Source organism: Oryzias melastigma, linkage group LG4 (assembly GCF_002922805.2).
Source record: "Oryzias melastigma strain HK-1 linkage group LG4, ASM292280v2, whole genome shotgun sequence".
NCBI lineage: Eukaryota > Metazoa > Chordata > Actinopteri > Beloniformes > Adrianichthyidae > Oryzias > Oryzias melastigma.
Genome location: NC_050515.1, coordinates 12,233,484 through 12,255,639, shown reverse-complemented (window position 1 = coordinate 12,255,639; position 22,156 = coordinate 12,233,484). Strand labels below are relative to the sequence as shown.

Here is a 22,156-nt window from a genome sequence, read left to right as displayed (position 1 = left end):
CTCCAGGTATATTTATTTCTAATGCACACTACCACTACCTTCCCATATCTTCTGCTGTTGGGAAAACAGAACTTTATTTAAAAAATGTAACTCACTCAGACATTTTTATGATGTATAAAAAAGATACATCTAAGAAAAGCATGCAAGTAGATCTTTGTACATTTGACTTTTCTGTGTCTCTCTCTAGACTACTTTGTAGCACCAAAAAGCATTATGCAATTTAAATTTTAGTATAAAATTTCAAAAACTTTTCCCCAGCATCCAAAAGTGTCAGAAAAATGATTGTGGTAAATGGTGCGATCATGTCAACATACAAATCATGGTGTATAAAATGTTGGTGTTAGAAAAGCAGGCTACTTTTTGAATCTTCGGTCCAGAGGAATTAAAGAAAATTGTCAAAAAGTAGTCTTTGGCTACATTTTTTATTAAAAAAGCCTTTGAGTCTAAGGAAATAATAGGAGCTTTTACTTAATAATCATACATAGTGGCCATCAGTGTGTTTACTGTCCACAGCTACATTCAGTCCCCTTAACTTGTTATCCCACCATGTTTCCTCGCTTCAGCTGACAGATCGCTCACTCGGTGCGTGAACTTGTGCTCACAGGTGGGGATTTCCAGAGCTCCTGTTAAACTGTTCTCTGCACTCAGCTCCATCTCTCATCTCTGTGACTCCTCTCAAATCCCTGATGAATAGCAGTGGCAGTTTGCGGTGGCACTAGCTGAGTTATACTTAAGACCTTCCCCTCATGCTTAAGGCCCCCACATCCTTATAAAACATTTTTTACCACTTAACCCCCCACCCCCTGTTTTTATGACAGAAATTTCCTGGTTCACATTTTACAGTTGAGGTGCTGAAAGCCGCTCTGGAGCAGGATACGAGAGGCGGTGATTTACACAAAAGAATTAATTTATCTCTGTTTAAAAGCAGCACAAGAAAGACACTGTCCATTCCCATGACAACACGGAGGAAAACATGCACTTCCTTGCACTGTGCACCCAAAAGCTGCCCAACAAAACCTTTAATGTCATAGCTCAGTGACTGCTCTTTGTGAGGGTGGCAGCACACTGCGAGCCACACAAAAACTCAAAGGCAAAATGGATTAGAATATGAGAGAAAAGATGACTGAATCAAACCCAGTGGATTGGAGGAGATTAGCTGAGGGGATTAGAGGAGAAATGACACACTAATTACTTTTTAGGGGCTGAATTTGAGTTTAAAGGCTATTTCTTTAGCTTTGTGAATGCGGGATGGATGTTTTGCGTTTGAGATCGTTCCCTTTCTTTGCTGAATTGCATGAAGGTTAACATGTGAGATAGTTTAGGTTTAAAGAGATGCTCCTCCAGGGTTTCTTCAAACCTTTTTTGAAGAAAAAATGTACCTTAAAAAGTTTGTCTCCAAGTATTTAAAAATAGATTGCTTAAATTGAATTTGTCAATTTTTGGTTTTATTAGCTTAAAATTAATGGATTAATAAAAACAAAAAAGATTGGAATAAAAGAGTTAAATTTGTTTTGAGCTTAGGACTTTTTTTTACTGTATTTTAAAAGCAGGCCAAAAATCAGTTTAAAGTCCACTCCAGTCATCTTCTGATCTATTGTAAAAGTGTTCCCAGTGATGTTTTAATTGAGATTATGCTGTTTTAAGCCAAATTTAAAAAAAAAAAAAAAACTGTTGTTTTCCATAGCATAGTTTCTCTTGAACCGCAGGTGTTGATCAGAAACTCGCCTGTGAGTTGTGGGCGCAGAGTACGGCTTCCCTCATTACCCATCATCCATCTGTTCACACTCTCTCCCACTAGCTTACAGCCCCTCATAACCCAAACATACAATTACCTGTGCAACAAAAATGGTGAACAACATTGGAGATATCCAGCCGTAGAATTTTAAAGGCAAATTCAGACAAAGAAAACGAAGACGATCTATTTGTCCACAAGAGGATGCATCGGAATGGAGTGGAGCAGGGAGATTAAATATTTTACACAACAAATACAAACTTTTACAAACAAAGAATTATTCAGAAATTCAGTTTTAAACCTAATTTTCTTCTCATTTGTCCTCCATCATGAGAAAAATGCTAAGAGAAAATGTTAAAAACACTCATTTTCATTAGTGACCCAATGAAAGACCCACAATTATACTCGAGTGCTCTACTCCATCCTGTCCTGTTTGTGAGGAATTCCAGCTTAAGTCAAAACTGTGAAAGAAAAGACAGCCGACCACTCAGACCTGCAATTTGACTTTTTGTTGGCTCCAGTCTTGTGGCCTGAAAGCTTGTCTCACTGTTAATTATTTGACCAAACTAAGGTCGACGATCTTGGAGGACGCCCTGTCTTCAGTTTGCTCTGCTCTCCAGGTCTCCAATTAGGGTTATAAAAGGCCCCAGCAAGAACGGAGGAGACAAAGGAGGAGAAAAGGGTGGCCGAAAGAAAAACAAGACACAACAATCAACCTGGTGTCCATGTGGGGGGAGGACACACACATCAACGCCTCCTCCCATCCCTAACAAAACTGGTGTTTTCCAAGCTGGAGCTGTCACTGTGGAAACCTGGAGCTTCTCTCGTTCATTTCATGCGTTCACTTCCCTTCCTCCCTTGCGTTTTTTTTTTTTTTTTTCAGCGCACGCACACAAACACATCCCCCCAAATCCCCTCCTCCGCCCGCCCCTCCATTCACGCCCTCCGTTCTTCCTGGGCTAAAACAAAGCATGGATCTGAAAGGACTCTGAGGTAGGTAAATGTATTCAGTGACACCGGCCGGATGATTCCATTCTGTGCCAGCCCTGTAACATTTGTTTCAGGCCTTGTCCGAGGGCAGGGACGGCGTGTTGGGCCTTTTGTCCCACGCGCCCTCTGCACAGCCCTGCAGTTAATGGTGGCCTTGTCCTAGTCTGCTGGACCAGAAACCTGCAGCCCCACAGGACGGGCAGGCATGGTGGAATGGAAAGAAACAGGGGAAACTGAGGTGGATTAGGGATCTGTCAACAAGTGGGAGCTGCTCACTTTTCTTTCCTTTACTGTCCTTTCCTTTCCTTTACTGTCCTTACTTTTCCTTTTTTCATCTCCTTCCTCTTACCTTTCATCTCTGTACCTCTTCTTTCCTTCCTTGTCTCTCCTTTCCTTTCTTTTCCTTTCCTCTTCTCTTAATACCCTTTCTTTCCTTCCCTTTTCTCTCCTTTCATTTCCTTTAATCTCATTTCCTTTCCTCTCCTTTCCTCTTGTTTCCTGTGCTCTTCTTTTCTTTCCTGTCTCTCCTTTCCTTCCCTCTCTTCTCCTTTCCTTTCCTCTTCTTCCCACTCCCTTTCTTCCCTTTCTTTTCCTCTCCTTTCCTTTCCTTTTCTCTACTTTTCTTTCCGTTCCTTTTCTTTTCTCTCTTTTCCTTTCCCCTTTTCTTTCCTTTTCCCCCTTTCCTTTCATTTCCTTTTGTCTCCTTTCTTCTATCCTTTCCTCATCTTTCCTTTCCACTTCTCTCCTTTCCTCCATCAAAAAAACACTCATCTATTTTTTGGATCTTCCATGAGTGACAGGCCAGCCGGCCAAAGGCCCAGGTGCTTGTGAAAAGGGTGAACTCGATCACTGGTTGGGGGTGGGATTGAAGGCAGAGACCCCGCTAATGTCGGTCTGAAGAGGACCCCCAGCGTTTAGCAGAGAGGGTCTCCTCGCTTTCACCAACAGCTGCTTAAGAGAGCATCTTCAATCCAGTTTTGTGCGACTCGCTCAGGGAGGGTTGAGTGGACTTCAGGGCTAAGAACTCCTCACTTGACTCTGGTAATCTACTGAACACTGAAGGACCTGAGGCCTCAGTGAGCCTCAGCTGCAGCTGCAAGATTCACATCAAGTTATTGCATTATTACAGTCCACTGCATGCCATTATTTTCAGAGATTATTGGAAAGTTTAAAAACATGTGAATTCAGTATCTTTTAGTGTTCCTCTTGTTAAATGTGACCTGTTTTCTTGAGTTTCTCTTTCTAAAACATTTTTCATTTGAACTTCTGCTGTTAAAACATTTTCTATTACTAGCAAAAAGTTTTCTTACTGATCTACTTTCCTTAATGTGCATTTCACAAACACAACATGTTTGGTGTGATAGATTGGAGTAATTGGATAAAACATCTCCTGTTCCTAAAATTTCAAACTCCCTCCAGCATTGAATTGCTTGCCTGCTGTTGTACCAGGAGTCCCAGCATTCCCACCAGAGCGATTGTGTCTTTGTGTAAGTGCGGCTGCGTATATTCATAAGAGCGAAAACCCAAATCTGCCCCTTTCTCTTTTGGAATTCTGCAACAAAATCAGCTCTTGTATTGGGGGCCACCACTACAAACAGTGTATGAGGGGATTAGTGGCTCCTTGACCGCTCCTTCAAACACATACCCAGAATGGCCGCCTCGATTATGACCATTAGATACCCAGAAAATGAGAACAACATGAAAGAGAGGGACACTGAGGGCTTTTCCCATGGTTGAATTTGACCACACGTCCAGCAAAAATGAATCTATAATCCAGAAACCAACAAAGACCCGAGTGGAGGCCGTCCTGGAGTGTTGTGCTTGCTTGCTGGGAGAGGCTTTATGTTTCTATTGCTTTCATTGTGCATGGAAGTGCCATAATAATGATTCAAGACTTTAAAGGCTAGATTAGACTGAGGACAAGGGCAGCTTAGAGAGTGAAGTAATTTCAGGGCAGTTGAGCTGGTTCACTAATGGGAAAATTCCTCCGAAAAGGATGCAGGATTCTGGTTTGCTCTGCCCTGGGATCAAACCAGCGCTTTCAATGAGAAAATTAAGTTATACACATGAAATGTATGCACATACTTGTCCCTCTTCTGAGGACTCGCCGCACACTCAGGCAGCTGTCTGCAGGCAGGCCAACGCTGAGCACTATGTTCGGTGAAGCTGCAGGGGCTGCAAGGTGATCCCGAGGTGCCTTTACCCAGCAGGTAAAAGTGCTGGGAGGAAGAGGCCCTTAATGTGGCTGCTATTTAGTCCCCAAATCAGGAGGAGGATAAAGAATACATATAGATCTGAAAAAGAGGGACACATCGGACAATGTTGTGATCTCACAACAGGAACGACCAGTTAAAATCCACTAAATATGTTCAGGTTTGTGTTCATTTTCCAGCTATTTCTTCTCTAAGAAATTTCCTTTACGTGAGTTATGTGTGCACCACTATAAAACCAAGATGAAAATATATGCTTTAAGTTTAACATTTGATAAAATGTTTCAAACAATTCTGTGAGAATTAATCTGCAAAGTGAAAAAAGGTTTTGTAAATGCTAGGAAATATTTCCTAAATACCCATTTAAATCAAAATTGTGGAATTTATCTCATGATGGAGGACATATATAAAATAAATTGACATTAAAACTGCATTTATGAGTATTTATTTATTTAAATCATGATAAATCAGGAGCAGATGAAAACCGCGGATATGAAAAAACTCAAGTTTGTGAAGCAGCAATTGACATGGACAATTCTGATGCATCCACTCACACACAAATAGATCCATTAATGACTTTGTTTTCCTCGTCTGAGCTGGCATCTGGCTCAAACTGAACGGCTGGATAACTCCGATGCTCGTCACCATTTTTTTGTGAGGCGCTATAAGCTAAAGTGGAAGAGAATGTAAACAAAGGGTTAATGGGAAATGCTCATTTCTGTTCAAACAGTTCCACCAAACTGTGGACCCCTGAATAAGCCGAAGGCTGAAAAACAAAAGGCTACATGGAACAGTTCTACAATAATAAAACATGTAATTGTTGTGGAAATAAAATGAAAAAAGTTTTTTTTTACATGTTCTTGCGGCATTTGTCTTATGATGGAGATTATAGACTTTATACAGAAAATTATTCTTAACAATCTTTATTCATATTGTTGTGAATCAGAAGCAGACAGAAATTTGCTGTTGGAAAATTCTTGTGAGTGTGATGAAGTTACTACGGCAAGCCACAAGCTCCCCGCTCCATTCTGATGCATCCACCAGTATTTTTGTCTGAATTTTCTCATTGCTTTTTGTGTTATTGATTTAAACGTTGACAATTTTAACAGAATGATGTTATGGCTATACAAAGCTGATAGCTAAGTTAAAACTGGGATATTTTTGAGAGGACTTCTAATATTGTAAGTTTGCAAACTGAATAAATATTTTCAAAATGAAAGAAGTCGTAGTTTTTTTTTTTAAGATCATGTAAGTTCCAGCAAGAAACTAAACTTCATCAAAACTTAAATTTAAAATGAATCAATTTAAAAATACTCAAATTAACCAGTTCTATTTTTCATTTTTATATATTAATATTTATTTTATGTTGACTCAACTTGAAATATTTTAAAAGGAAATAAGTCAATAACAGTAAGCTTGCAAAATGCTTTGGAAAATGACCTCTTTTTTTAGGAAATAGTTTTTACAATAAATTTGACTGTACCTCTTTGTTTTCCTCATCCGAGGTAGCATCTGACTCAAAACCGTACGGCTGGATAACACTAATATTGCTCGCCATTTTTGTTGCACCGGTAATGATAGGTTGAGGGTGTGAGGGGCTGTAAGCTAGCGGGAGAGGGTAAACAGAAGGACGTTGGGAAGCAAGAGCAGGTTTACTCTCCCGCCCACAACTCGGAGGCACATTTTAAATGTACTTCTGCTGCTTTGGAGAAACTATATAACTATGACACAATAAACAACAGTTTTATTTTATTTATTTATTTATTTATTTTATTTATTTATTTTTAAATTTAGCTAAAAACAGCATATTCATAATTAAAAGACTTTGACTTCAAGTTTCAACTGAACACAAATCATTATTTTTCTGTCCCACAAGTCAAGATTCCCATCAAACATCTGCAAACTCCAACCTGGAGGTGATATCAAAGCTAGTGAGATGCCAACAAAGCCCCAGGAGAATCTCCCACTCCCAGCCCTTTTCTCTTCACAGACAGCGTAACCTTTTTCCTTCCAGATTTTCTCATCTGTTCATTCCAGAGCAGACAATGCCTGTTTCTGAGGGAGCGGGAAACTCCATGCAGATGTGCCTTCGGGGGGCGTGTGCTCATCACAGAGCTTTGGGATGAAGAGCGATCGATTGTCAGAAGGAAGGTAATTTAAGCATGGAGAGAGGCACCCAGTGGCTCTGGACCCAGATCCCTCTGCGCGTGGCTCCCACACCTCCTGGCTCGGGTCTCTTTTTCCCCACTGTTGTAATATTTACAGCCTCTGGGGTCAGATTACAGCCGTTTTACCGAAATGAAAGAAAATTTACACCACAATGAAAACCTTTTAAATTTGATCATTTTCCACATATTTTGAATCGATTTTTTTAAGATTCTATTTTTTTATTGATCATTAGAGTCATGTTGGATTTATATTCATGATGATGTAGTGTGTATTTTTTAAAATTTTGTCACAACTTTAACTCTGTCATTTCAGAACAAACCTGCTTATTTTAAACCAACTAAATTGTTAAAAACTGTTAATTTTCTGTTTACTTTTGAGCACCACGCTGTTTGGATGTGGGTGGTGATCAGGCCTCCACCACTAGAGGGAAGTGTAAGCTCTGAATGACCTGTTAGAGGAATCAGAACAGTGATGGACTTCTTGTGAGCAGGCTCTTCTGTGTAGATGCATTCATGCACTTGACAGCAATAATTAAGTTTTTAATCATTATTTTTCGATGTTTACTTGTGTTTGGGACTCATTTGGTTTGAGGAAACATCTATCAGAGGATCTTTTTAGCAACCACTCTTCCACACCGTACTAGAATGTGTTAACTCGTGCTTTTGTTACGTCCCATAAAGCTGGATTTGTGTGCTGTTTAACTACAAGTATGCATTGTCAGTGTACACTTTGAAAACAGTTCACCTTTTCCTCCCAGAGGTGAGCCTTCGACGTGTGCTTCTACATTCAGCATACCGGACCATTCAGAGACCAGGAGCCTGTGTTTACTCCAGGGATTACATTACCACTACAGAGGTCTGTCACAAAGACTATCAATCATCCACCGCAGAAAAGCTCCTGCTGCCGGCTGCACTGGGCGATTCTCCGAAGGCTTGGTGACTCCATGGTGTGCTCTTCTTTCCGTGGCGTCTGTCCTTGTGAGGAGAGTGTTGACTCAGATGGGACGTGTAAACAGAACCGGGGTGAAGCCATGTGGGCGCTTCATTCTCATGGAAGCCAGGACCAGTGGATTAGGCTAATACCGGCCCACGAGGGGTGTTGCAGCACGGCCTTCCCTGACAGGAGGTGATGGATTAGGCCTTTGTCAGGGCCCATGTCAGCCCAAGAGACCCAGTGATGAGGGAGGCGAGGGGGGAGATCAGGGCAGCCCAATCCCAGGATCAGCAACATGTTGACAAGGGATTATCCCAATCGGTGTGTAGCTACAGGAGCTAAGGTTTTACCGGCTTCCAGGGGGCGAGTGTGCAGGTACTGAGTAGTGATGAGAGAGACCTTGAACTGATGATGTGCGAGAGCCCTGTGAGAACAGTGCTCACTCACCTTTTTGTGGGTTAGAAAGCAACAGGTCTGCAAAGATACCTACTGGTTATGGACTTTTTCAGGCAGAAGAATCAGCAACACGTGCACCGAGGTGCTCTAAGAAATGAAAACCGTCATCACTGTAACTTTAGCTGCCCCAGACTGAGAATTGCTGATTTTACAGCATGCATAAATCTTGTGCATGAGTCGAGCTTCAGTGAGAGCTGGCGATAGCACTCCTCCCTGGACGCGTCAGCGGCACGATATCTCAGTCACATTTCCTTCTTTTTGTTGAAATGCAAAAAGCAGATTGTTTCTTTTTTATGGGTTCCCTTTGAAATCCGCCACTCTTGACCCTCCCCACGCCTGGATTTTACAGCCTGCTCTGGTTTATTTCTGGAAACCTCCTCATTTTCTTAAGATGCCGGCTCAAGTGGGCCTTTTGTTTGTTTTGCCACTTTGGACAAACAGTAAAATGAGGTGATTAAGCATTTGCACGAGGTTCCCTCAAACCCCAAAAGAAACCGCAGGGAACATTTTTGGGGGGGGGGCTTGTCAGTTGAGGGTATGGGGAGAATAAATTACCAACACTTGGCACTATCATCCACTGGCCCAGAATTCACATCTGTGTTTTGTCTCATGCTATTTAATCTAAAAAATGAGTTCTGGGCATGACGCTACGGTAAATGATGCAGGATAGTTTGTGCTACAAGAGCTCTTTATCATCTCTGTCAGGAACATAGAGTGATTCTCCAGATATTTGTCATTGAACTCTGGAGATTGTTGCCACAAACACAGATCCCACAAGATTTGAGTTCATCTGAAACACTACAAGTGATTTGTGCTTTTCCACAGGATAAGGAGACAGCTGGGAGAAAAGGGTGAGAGTGAGACGTGACTGACATGTGGCAAGGAGGCACCAATCCGTCTCTTGACGAACTTGTCGCCTCACCACGCTCCATGTGTCAGGGCCTGGCGTCGTCCCTGTGTCAAGCGTGGGTGGCCGCCTGACACGCGTTTGGATGTGCATGTCGTGTCCGTCTGGGGTGAAACCTCTCCCGAACACACACCCATGTAATGACACTGACACTGTGCCATCAGGCCTGCCACCGAGCCCAGACGGAGTCTCTGGCAAGTTATGTCTCCTCTCTCATTTCTCCAACCTCTCACCCTTCCTGTTGTTTGCTACTCTTCTCCATCACTCACTGAATTCCACCGCAGCCATTAAGTTGCAATTTAGGCCTCAATGATTGCATATGATTTAATCTTTTACCGCGGGTTGCAAAGCGGGACCTTGGGAAGCCGGCCCAGCTCCCGGACCAGGCTCATTTGCGAAGAGACCCAGAGCTGTAAATTTAAAGAATTGACTCAACGTCAATGAGGAAAGTGCCAGGCTGGGCTGCACTGGCGTCGGTCAGAGCCCCCACTCTGTAATTGCTTCCTTGCTGGAGCTGCTGTGTAATTTTTTAACATGACTGGAGGTTTAATAGTTGGGTCTGAATTTTTCTCAGTTGTCTGAGCCTCATTTTCCGCTGTATTGGTAAATGTTCTATTTCTTGGATCTTTAAAGGATAACGCAATAGGACAGTTGGAGGCTGACTCCAAAAAATGCAAAAACAGGGGCGGGCTGAGCGGGAGGGGTGTGGTTTAGATCTGTGATTGACCGTGAGGTTAGCTCGAGGTAACGTAGTCACTTTGCGTCTTCAATATGGAGATTGGTACCGAGCAAAGTGATGCCAGTGAGCAAAGTGAGCAAATTTTCCTCCACCTTTTCCCGAGGCAGGCGATCATGCTCCAGACCGATGGGGTAAAATGTTGCTAGCATCATGAGCTAATAGATGCTAATGTATTATGGAAACAATCCCGAGTTAAACGTTCATTGGAAATCCCATCACCAGAATGGAGTTCTTGGAATTCAGTGCTAATTACACTAAACCACTGTTGCCTAACTTCCAAGTCCACTGGGAAGTCACGAAAGCAAGTAGATTTTTGACAATCGAAGGCTAAACACCTAATGCCAACACAATAACGGCCGATCGTTACAGAATCAAAGATGGGCGGGGCTTTTATACTGGAGCTGCAGAGAATGATGACGTGAAATTTCTCAAATGATGTGGGACTTACACCAGTTGACCAACAATTCAACAGTAAACCACGTTTTAACCTGTAAAGGAAGCACACAGATGGTTTTAGACTATAATTTCAGGAATTTACCAAGTTTATTTTATGTGTGGTTGACCAACAGACAGCACTTTTAAAGCCCTATTTAGAGATCAACAGCCAAAATAAGTTGATTTAGTGTTTGGTTTCCCTTCAAAGTTTCTCTCCAATCATCTTTCAATCTATTCTAAAAGCATTCCCAGTGGTCTTTAATTATAATTATGCCGTTTTTAGCCAAAAACAACCTGTGTTGCTTTTTAGGACATAGTTTCTGAAGAGTGGCAGAAGTTCATTAGAAATTAAGGGAGGATTGTTGGCCTGGCCTCATTTCCCATCATTCATCTATTTACATACTCTCCTGCTAGCTTACAGCCCCTCAAAACCCCAAGCTAACATTCGCTTAGATTGTGTGATTTTTTTTAATTTTTTTTTGGTGATGATGGTCTGAATATGCTTGGATTTTTGGTTTTGATTAAAGTGGATGATTTTTTCTAAACATCTCAGTATATTCATGGTGCGGATTAATTTAAATGACTTATCTGTGGTTGTTTAAAATGTAATTATATCTCTAATCTTAAGGATCCTTAATAACCTGAATCCATGATTGTAGAGTGTAAACATTTGATATTAAGTCCTGACCTGGATGTTGATAATTCAGGTAAAGAAAATGGTATGATCGAGCCGGGGTGGGATTATATAAGTTCGCTTCCTCCCACTCCCTTTCAAGCGATCTACTTTCGATTGATTATGCAAGATGTTATTTTATGTATTATTACCTATTTGCTTGAAATAAACCATTTCATTCATTCATTCATTAAAAATTAGCGATGCAACAAAAATGGCTATCAGCATCGGAGCTATCCAGGCCCTCCAACTGTAGCGCCTACACCACTGCTACAATGGCTTTTTTTCTCCTGATTCACCACAATTTGGATAAATAAATACTAAGAAACACAATTTTAAGCTTAACTGTCTTTATGCATGTCCTCCATCATCAGAAAAATGCCAAAAGAACATGTTGAAAACACCAAAAATACAATTTAACTTAAGGTGAGTCTTTAATTAAGTGCTGGTGTCTTGCAGTGTGGAGCTGCAAGCAGCTCTGGAAAATTCAAATCAGTTTGAGTGTGAGGTGGGAATCTGGATCGGGGCCTGGCAGGTATTTAAGGCACATACTGTAATTTTTGCTCCAAAAGGCTCTACCAAGGTTGCATTAATGCAGTGGGAAATCTGTAGAGATGTCATTGATATTCACTGAGGAAACCCGCGCGTCTTCACATAACAGATGCTGGTCCATTTGCTGTTATGCTGCATATTCATTCCAGCGCAGGTGTGTTTCTCTCTGAAATGCGCACTCTGCATAAAAGAATTGAAGTGGGTGGTAGGAAGGCGAAATCTTTGGTGATAGAAGCCCCCCACCCTCTTGTTGCTCTTTGTGGGTGTAGGTAGGGGCGATTTAAAGGGAAAACAGCCCCCGCCCTCAAGACGCCCCCACATTCCGGGGATGACTCCCTGCCCAGGAGCTCTCTCTGCCCATCTGTCCCCTCCAGAAGCTGCAGGGGAGTCCCTCCTCGTGCCTCCTTCGGCGTGGAGAGACAGCAGGCCACCTTACTCACTCAAACAAGTGGGTGAATGCCGACTCAGCTCTGCATCAGGCTGACGGTGCAAACGAAGGGGTGAAGAGCGCGCGTGCGTCCGTCCCTCTGCGTGTGGGAGTTACTCAGTGGGTGATTGAGCTTTCATTAGTGTTGATGGATGTGTGTGGGTGTGAGTGCGTAGGAGGGAGAGGTTGCGTGGGCGGGCGGGTTGAATTCAGTGGGTGGCCGTGGTGTGCAAGGTGGTGCAAAAACGAGCAGGTAGTTGGACCGAAAAATGTCTGTGTCCTGATTCAGTTGTTGTTTTAGCAACAAGCAAATGCTTAGTCAAGTTACAGTTCACTTCTTCTTCCAAGCTGAATAATTCAGTGTTTTTATAATGTCAAAAAAAAAACTCATGCACTGAAATACAATGGAAAAATAACTAATATTTTCTGCAGCTATTTCCTAGTTTGTGTTATATTTTCATAAAAGAAACTTTACTTAAGTTTACAACAGGTGGAACCACAAAATAACATTTCTAAAGATTTCTATCAGTGTTATCTGTCGTTTAATGTGTTTTTAATATACATTTACTCGTGAGGCTCTGAATTGACAAAAATATTATCATTTAAATATTTTATAGTTGCTATAATTTTGCTGAATTTTTATTTGATGTTTTAAAACCTGATGATCTGAGTTTTAAGGGGGTAAAGTAAAAACAATTTTTCCAGGTCTTTCCGGTCTTGCACCTTGTAGGTAACCTTTAATTTTTTGTTTGTCTTTAAAATTATGTTATTTAAAAGACTCTTTCATTTCCAACCTCACTGATGTACTACTTTTCTATTAAAATAAAATAAAAAATGAAAAAAATGCTAATTTGGGGCAGTGTTGCACCTTCCTCATCTTCACTGAAAATACCACACGTCGGCTCTTCCTTTGTGATGAAGGTTACATCTGGCCTTTGACTCCGCCCTCTGACAAAGGTTGTACATCCAAGTTCTTAAAATTTTAAATACAGGCTTTAAATTGAATGTAAGTGTTCTAAATCAAGTAAAAAGGGTTTTCATTTGTTTGCATGCTATTTGTAAGTTTGCTAAAACTTAAAGTAATTTTTTTTTTGCTTCTTAAAAATGCCTGAAATTGCTCTCTGGAATATTCGGCACATTTCTGCCCAATATAAACTTTTTATAAAATGTGGACACGCAGGTGAGTTTCTCATATTTCCACTTTTCTGCAAATACCCAGCAGTTTTGGCATTGTGTTTTTCTCTTGGTGTGGCTGTAAGAATGGTCTCAGTGTGACCCTCATTCCTGTCTTGGTCTGCTTAGCCCATTAGTCCAATTTACTCAGCTGTCAAACTCCAGATTCACACTCTCATCCTTTCTGAGCGCAGGAGGTTACAAGAACAGGAGTGAGCATTCCTTTGGACCATCCGCTTCCAAACCTCAGCCCATACACACAAAAAAACCTAAATAAACTTCATCTCTGCTTAACAGCAAGAAACCAGACCTCATCCCCCTTATTGGTGGGAGGATGAGTTAGCTAAACACTTTTCTGGCATGTAGGCACACAGCCGGCTGCAGGCCTGCAGGCGTGGGAAAGACCTGAATCTGAAAATAAGTAGGTTTTGGCCCCTCTAACCCCTGCAAGCTTTGGCCTGGGATAGTCATCTCTTTCCTCCTCACTTGTTTTCTCTCTGTTTCTGTGCGCGAGTGGAGGACTCACAGGAGAGAAGGTCAACCAGGGAGAGGCCCACAGCTGTGGCTGCGAGGTCCCTGTGTGTTTATTTGGGCAAGGAAAACCATAATAAGCTCCAGCCAGGCATTGCTCCTGAGGACTGAGGCCACCGCCGCCGCGGCGCTTTTCATCCTAACAATGGGAAAGTGCTCTGACCGAACAGGGAGCAGCGCAGCAAAGTTTATCGTATAACAGCTGCCTCTGTGGTGATGGTGGGGGGCACTGCAGATGTGGACAGGACGGATGCTTCATGCTGCCGTACCTACTCTTGTCTGACAGTTGTTCACCTCTGCTCTCATTGAATGAGTTCTTTAATTCACTGTAGCTGCTGACAGCACAGGGCTAAAATCCAGGAAAATGTTATTAGAAATATTTTTGAAAAACAGGATGCTAAAAATTGTGTTTTTAATATGTTCTTGTGGCTTTTTTGTCATGATGGAGGAAAATGAAAAAAACTGTTGCTTAAAATTGTGTTTCTAAGTATTTTTTTTATCCAAATCTGTGTGAATCAGGAGAATATTAAAAATTATTTTAGAAAACGAATTTAGGTGGGGCGTACATGCTACTATTGGAGGGCCACAAGCTCCCCCTTTCTGCTCAGATTATGATCCACTTGTAGATGACTAGAACCCATGAGCATCTTTGTTTTCTTTGTTGGGGCGGCTGTGGGGCAGCAGTAGTGCGGTCGACCTCTGATCAGAAGATTGCAGGTTCGATTCCTGCTTTGCTTGCCCAGGTGTCATAGTGTCCTTGGGCAAGACACTGAACTCCGCCTTGCCTTTGGTGGAGGTTAGCGCCACGAGTTCTGCAGTGGAGATGCCATCAGTGTGTGAATGGGTGAATGGGATTGTGACTGTAAAGCAGGGGTGTGTGACAGTATCAATTCAGTAAAATATCAATATACTTTATTTGGCGATACTTGTATTGATTTAAAATACTGCCAAGGTGATATTTAATAAAAAGCAAACGTGTAGTTCGGTTTAACTTTTGCTTTCCACTTAAATGTTTCTTAAATTACCAAAAAAAAAAAAAAAGACATAATCAATGGGAACACTTTTAGAATAGATCAATAGATGATCAAAGAGGGACTTTAAAAGTTCAAATTGTGGATGCAATCTGTGCTAGTATTAAAGTGTCGGCACGCTCACAGAATTATTAAATGCACGAGGACGGTGGCCGCTTGCTGACCTGGTCTGCTATCACTCTGATCTCCTCTGAGAGTCTGCTGCCCTTTCATATGCGGAAAAACAACACCCTATCTCTGCTTTACTCACCACATTATTGTGTAATGACCCCTTATTAAAAGAGTCAGTCAACCCCATGCAGGCGAGCACAGGTGTGCCTCTGGTTTTGCATGGCTGGAAGACGAACAGCTGCCCACCCATTGCTCCTTGAGGTCACCAATCAGCCCTCCCCGACTTCCCCTTGACACCGGTCGGCTCATCTGTTAGGGGATGTTAAAATGACAGGGTTGTTCTGATTATCCCGACTTCCATCTCCCCTATAGTCCTTCAGAGAAACTCCTTTTCTAGCCTCATCCTTGTACCCGGTTAGTCAGCACCCGAGTCCTGAATGTGTTTGTCCTCTGCCTCCCACTCGGCTCTGACAGTTACAAACCGCATGGGGCCGCAAAGAGAAACACGTCAGCACGGCCGACAGGCCAAGCAGGTGTGGCGACCAGGGTTTGAGGTGGAGCAGCTGTCCGTCAGGCTTGGAGTACCCAAACAAAAGTCCTCTTCACACGTGGCCACCAGATCCGCCGTGATTTATTGATATCCAAACCAGCTGACAGTGGCGGTATTATTTAAAAGAAAGCTGCACAATCCTGAATATAAGTCTTCATGTAAATGAAAACATTAAGTAAGACTGTAAAATTTCCTTTTCTGTAAGATGAACAAAACAAAAATAAATGAAATGTTTGCGGTAACAGATGCCCCAAACAACCTACCTGCAGGATCCGTCCTTCAGGGATGCTCCATTACCCCCCACCTCAAATTAACATGCAAAAATGCAGACAGCCCCATGACATTCCTCTACATAATTTGCTTCCCCACCCACTCACCCCAAGTCCCCCCCAAAAAACCCCTAAAACATCACTCTGAGCTTTGACAGCAAGTGGGTGACATCTGACAGGCCGCATTGATCTCCTGGCTGGGAAAGAGATTGGGCTGACAATGGGGAACATGTGTCTGCTTTGGGACAAGCCTTAACTTGTCTGACCCCCTCATTTGGGATGCGCTGGCAGAAAAGCCCCCACATCCATAAAGAGAACATTTTATCTGCCAAGGCAGCATGGAGGCCTCTGGTGGGTTTTCCTGGTCTGACTTGTTTAAATGAGAAGAAGACGTGAATTTGATGTTGTCCACATAGTAAACAGAAACATTTGTGTTGGATTCAAGGGTCTGCACTGATGTGCTCTTTGCACTTGATGGATTCTCTTCACTGGTTACTTTCTGGAGCTTTTTTGGAGAGAAATGTGTTATTGTCTGTTTGTGATTATTTAGCTCTGTTTTATTTCAGTCTGCAATGTGAACACTAAATAGAAGCCAGCCAACCTCTCAAATGGCTTTGATAGATGATACGAATTGTTAAAATGGAAAAAAAACTCATTCTAATCTCAAAAGACAGAACTAAGGTTGGGTAGAAAGATGACTCAAGTTATGCCCTAACCCCTAAAAGAATATATAATGCAGGAATATCTAGTTCCCTGGATTTAATTGCAATTCAAGCACATGCTCACTAACTTTTTTGCCAGCAGTGAAAATTGCCAATGAAAAAATCCAATAATTATGAACATTTTACAAAAACAACTCATAAACCTGCTGTGTTCAGATGAAGAAAACTTTGATAATTCATAAAAAATGAATGAATAAAATGACAAATCATTTAAGGTCCGGATCTCTTTGTGGTGGTCCCCAGTCTGGATGAAAATACAGGGTTGTGTCAGTAGGAAGGGGATCCGGCATGAAACTCTGCCAAACCAAATGTGTGGATGAGTGAAAGCTGATTTGCTGTGGGTATATGCTGAAAAGTTACTAATTTAGGAAGTCACTTAAACAATTATCATAAAAACAACAAAAAAGTATGTGTATGTCAGTAAGAAAGGCTGAATTATGGAACAAATTAGGTGCATTGAAGCTCTGTTCGTATAATCATTTAAAAACGCATGCAAACAAGTTTTTATTTTTAATGTATAAGGTTGTCATAGGACAAGGATGTTTATTTAGAAACTTATGTTAAATATAAATTAACAACAAATTAAAGTGAATTGGATTTCCACACAATAATTGACAATGTTCCCAATTTACTTCAGGCCATTTACAGAATCTAATAAAGAGGTGGGGGTTGAACAGATCAGAATTCTTCTTCCCCTACCCCTACATATAGTCCCCCCAAACAGAGAATCATGAACAAATAATGTATTCAAATTCAGATGTTACTAACCCTTGATGACATCATCAATAGATATCTACGTTAGTGTGTAGCTGCCAACGCTTGGAAAACCCATAACATCAGTTTTATGAGATTAAAAAAAATGAATTTCTAAAAGAAAAAGTTATTACTTACATTTAAATGTAAACTTCTGTGCTTCAGAGAGAACCCACATGAAGAAAAGTGCTTCTCTCACCCTACAGTTGGAGGGATGGTAAGCCTTAAGTCCCTACCCCCTTAAAGTCCCCCATGACCATTTTTTTTATTTAAAAGAAACGTACTCAGTAGTGTTTTAATTCTAATTATGAAGTTTTTAACCAAAGTCCCAAAACCTAAATGTCTTAAAAAGCCATTTTTCATGTTGATCTGAAGCCCTTGTTTGCAAAATCTCCTCTGAGGGGGCGTGGCTTTTGGAGCTGAGCTGAGCAACTCCGCCCCTGATCATCCCTCTGTCTGATTGTGATAGCTTGTGTCTCGCTAGCGTAAATCTTCACCGCTGCTACATGAAAATGTCCAACCGTATCAATCAGCCGTTAAACAGGGATTTAAAAGGAGAGATACTCAGAAATGCAAAAAGGAAATTATTTCTTATTACATTTGTTCTCTTTTATAAGAAAAATGCCACACATACATGTTATAAACTACAAAAAAACATGATTTTCATCGGAGGGGGGCTTTAAAAAAAGCAATTTAGGACACCACTAGTCCTTCAAATGCCCCTACAATTGCAACAGGTGGAGGAAGAATTCAGATTGGGCCTAAGCTCTGTTTTGTCAGAAGTTGAAATTTTAGAAGTTATTTAATCAATGGTTACTTAATGTTAACTGAACTTTATTTCTTAATATTACTAGTTTTTATTATGTTGTGAAGAATATACACTTCAAATTTTTGTTCATATAACCATATTCTTTCTCTCTTTTTGTAATAATTACTATTCTTAATACCGGTATTTAAATGTAGTTCATACAAAATGACTTTATTAAGAAGACCAATGCGGATTTACTCCAGGTATGCATCCTTGTGATCTCTGTGATTCCAGAGGCATCATCTTGCTGCTGACTGCCTCTCAGTTTTGACATGAAGTTTCTGCTCATGACAGCAGGCTAAACGGGTCAAATCCACTCATCAGTGTTGACGTCTGTTAAGTTCTTGCAGAAATATCCACTCATTCCTGCAGGATGAAGGGTGACAAAGTCATCCATGACATTCAGTGCCAGACTGTTTGTGTCTTCTAAATGATTTATTCTGCTGTGATTTTCACAATGACAAGTAATCCTTCTAACGTGTGACGTATTGATCAATTATGACTAAAATGTGCTGAAACTAGCAAGCACACCGTCTCTCTATTGAACAAACGGAAATGAAGAAAAGACATTCATTTGAGGAATAAAAGCAGGAAAAAGTCCAAAAGGGTTAACATGAATAAAGACTAATATTTTGAACATGCAGAAATAACTTTGTTAAAAATGTCAAAACAATGATGGCAGAGGATATATATATATATATAAAAAAAAATTTTTACCACAAAAAAAGGCTTTGAGTTATCCTTTTTATATTTGAAAAAAATGTGTTTCAGAATAAAATATTCCTCCTAAACTTGAATCTCTTAAGATAAAATAAGATGATATAAGATAAAGTGTTTGTTGTCATTGTAACGTCACATGAAAAGCATCTGTTGTTACGTAAACATTAAATGGAATATTCTTTGGAGTCATTTTCAAGAAAAAATGCAAAAAAATGAAAGTCTGTCTCAATATCCTAAATGCAATACTTGCTTTAGATTTAAAGGGAATTAAAAATTCCACTTTGGATGATATTTGGCCAATATTTCGTTTAGATTAGAAATTGCAAGTGTCACCACCCCTGTAAATTATGCCAGTAAGTGAAAGAAGCGCTCCTCTGTGGAGACACTCACTTCAATGAGAACTGCACACACCTGTGCATCTGTTTGTTAAACTGTAGCAAACAAAGATGAGCATTTCAGTCAATAGTGGCATCTTAAGACACCACTGGTAAGATCTCCCAACTTTGTGTATTCCAATGAGAATTTAAAAAAAGTTTTTCTTTGATTAATTTTATAAATAAATATCTGAATTTTTAATAAACTGTTAAAAGCATATTTTTTTTATTTTAAAACTCAAATAATTGTCATGTGGTAAAGTATATTTTCCATATTTGATATAGTTTTCAACGTAATCCAGCAGTTGGATTGATTAAACACATGGAGCATATGAGCAACCAGAATGAAACGGAAACTTTACGAGCGTGTGGTCAGCGTATCAGGTCATTTCCACGTCTGGAGAAGACATTTTTGCCATTGTTCGAAATATATTATTATTTTATTGTTCTTAACCGCAAGAAAATGCCTTTTTAAGTATAAGTTTACATGCAAACACTGAGATTGTTTCTTTGACTTAATGTTGCGGGACCAAAAATTACAAGGCAGTGTCATTCATTGTTGTTTTAGCTGACTCAAAAAGAACCCTTAAAGGAAATGTTGTTATTTTTGTCATTTTTTTAATGAAATGACCATACTTTGACAGCATTGAGGCAAATATTGGCTTTGTGTTATTTTATTGCAATAAGATTATTGCAATATTTTTTTTCTTAGTGGAATAAATGTTTACCAGCTACTATAATTTGGAGATGTATGAGAAAAACACCTTCAACATGTTTGAATAGGAACCATTTCCGAAGAAAACTGTCATCTGCAGGACAACTGCAAGTCTTCTTCATGACATCTTCTAGCTTTTAAACTGTAGCTTAACAACTACAGCAGGACAACGCCAAATTGTGTTGTTTGACAAACTCTGGATATGGTGATATTTTTGTCTTCAGCTGTTTTATTTTAAAGATGTCAGCGACGTATCTGTTCAGTAATGCCATTAAATTCTCATACAATCAGTTCTGTGAGCTTATATGGGATATTTTACGTGATCTTCATCAGTATCAGCAGTTAACCTGTTGAGCTGGAACCTCATCTAAGAAATGATCTGGCACTTTTAAAATATTAGTGATTCTGACTAACAGAAGAGTATTATCTACTCTTAAATTAAATTGACTATTTTTTCACACACATAAAGCTGCTACACTTACCAGATGGCATTTCCTACCTTCCAGTGTCTGCAGATGTGACTGTGCAGAGTTCAGGACCACAATAGCTTTGTGAGGTTCATCCATTGCGGCTGCATTCCAGCTCTAGAAATCGTTTTTCTTTAGATTTGAAATCGCCTGATTGTTGCTCCAGTTGACTGCATCTTCAAAAAAAGGTGCACTGCAATAAAAATTATGTTTTTGGTATTTTAATGCGTTCTTGTTGCATTTTTATAAGGGTGGAGGACATGTATAAAATTATTTAAGGCTAAAGCTGAGATTCTGAGTAGGTTTTGTCTTTATTCAGGTTTGACACATCCTCTAGCGGACAAATAGTTCCATTAACTTCTTAATTTTCCTCGTCGGAGCTGTACGGTAAGATAGCTTTAAGATTGCTTGCCATTTTTTTTTTACTATACTACTGTTATTGTGGCTTATGAGGTGCTACAAGCTAGCAGGAGAGAGTGTTAACAATGGGATGCTGGGAATTTAGCCAGGAGAGTCCCACATGAACATGAACTTTTAAAAAATACAATATACATTAAAAATTAATAAATAAAATTGGTAAATTTGGATTTAAATGACAGATTTATCTGTGGTAGTAGACAGCAACTGTTCTGCAGCTCCCTTAATGTTGAGAGGTCTTACTTTGTCCACAAATGTGCAATTTCCCCATCAGATCTCATCCTGTCTTTCACAGTTCTTCCTATCTGCTGTTTGTATTTTGTTTTTCTGTATCCGCTCCAGATGTCAGACTTTTGGTCTGTTTACAACCAAAAGAGCCAACAGTTGTTGACTTGTTTGAAGAAATAACTTATGGGAACTTCATTACAACTGTCTTCTAAAAAGCATTGTCAAATGAGTCTTAAGACTTCCATCAACACCTAATAAAGCTGCTAAACATTTTCAAAGGCTAAAATGGCCTTTTATTTTCAGAGAGCAAAAGCTTTGGGACTCTGTGTTCTGCACACATGTCCATGTCTGTCTCAACTGTGCTAAATTTCAGCCGTTCCCACCAATAATTTAGTTTAATCAGTTGCGTTCCTGTTGTGTTGCAGCTACACACAGTTGTTCATCCAAGCCACTATCAGTTTTCATCCCATTTCAGCTCTCATATTTGGATCGTCATATTTCATTATAAAAGCAACGGTTTTTATTAGTCCTAACTTGTATACATGTTGGCTCTTCTATGCAATCATGCCAACAGACGATATTTAGATTAATCTTGTTTCTTAGCAGACTACAGCTAATTGACAACATCCCTCTTTGCGTCATACAACACAAACAAGTAAAAGTGTAGTGACTGTGTGTGTGTGGGTGTGTGTGTGTGTGTGAAAACGCCCGCAAGTGTGGCAGTGAGAGGTAGGAGGGTGATGAGAGCTCCTTTCATCCTTATGTGGAAGCAGTTTGTGTTGAGATGATCACAGTGCGGCTCGTCTAATGGAGTGGTCCACAGAAGTGCGGTCTGAGTGGAAAAGGGATCACACATTTGAACCTAGATGGTCTTCTTTCTCTTTTTAGTTTTTAGATAACTCTGAACAGATTTTGGGTTTAAAATAATGCTGTCAATCATATAAAAAATAATCAGAAAATCACATTTCTTGGTTTTGGTTAATCACAATCATGTGTAGGTAATTTTTTTAATGACAATATGCAGAAATGTTTTTCTTTCATTTTTATTGGGTGATTTTTTTTTT

At 40.3% G+C, this 22,156-nt stretch overlaps 1 protein-coding gene across 3 annotated transcripts in view; it reads left to right on the top strand.

The window, feature by feature from the left end:
• The window catches only part of her6 (hairy-related 6), a 95,190-nt gene that overhangs the window by 12,724 nt on the left and 60,310 nt on the right, over positions 1-22,156 (top strand). For 2 of the 3 annotated variants that reach the window (XM_024279400.1, XM_036211521.1), the window contains exon 1: positions 19,248-19,378. The exons of the other annotated variant lie outside the window; for it this stretch is intronic. The gene's annotated coding sequence lies outside the window, so the exon portion shown is untranslated. Of the gene's footprint in view, positions 1-19,247; positions 19,379-22,156 lie in introns of those variants that run through there. 3 annotated transcript variants of the gene reach the window in all.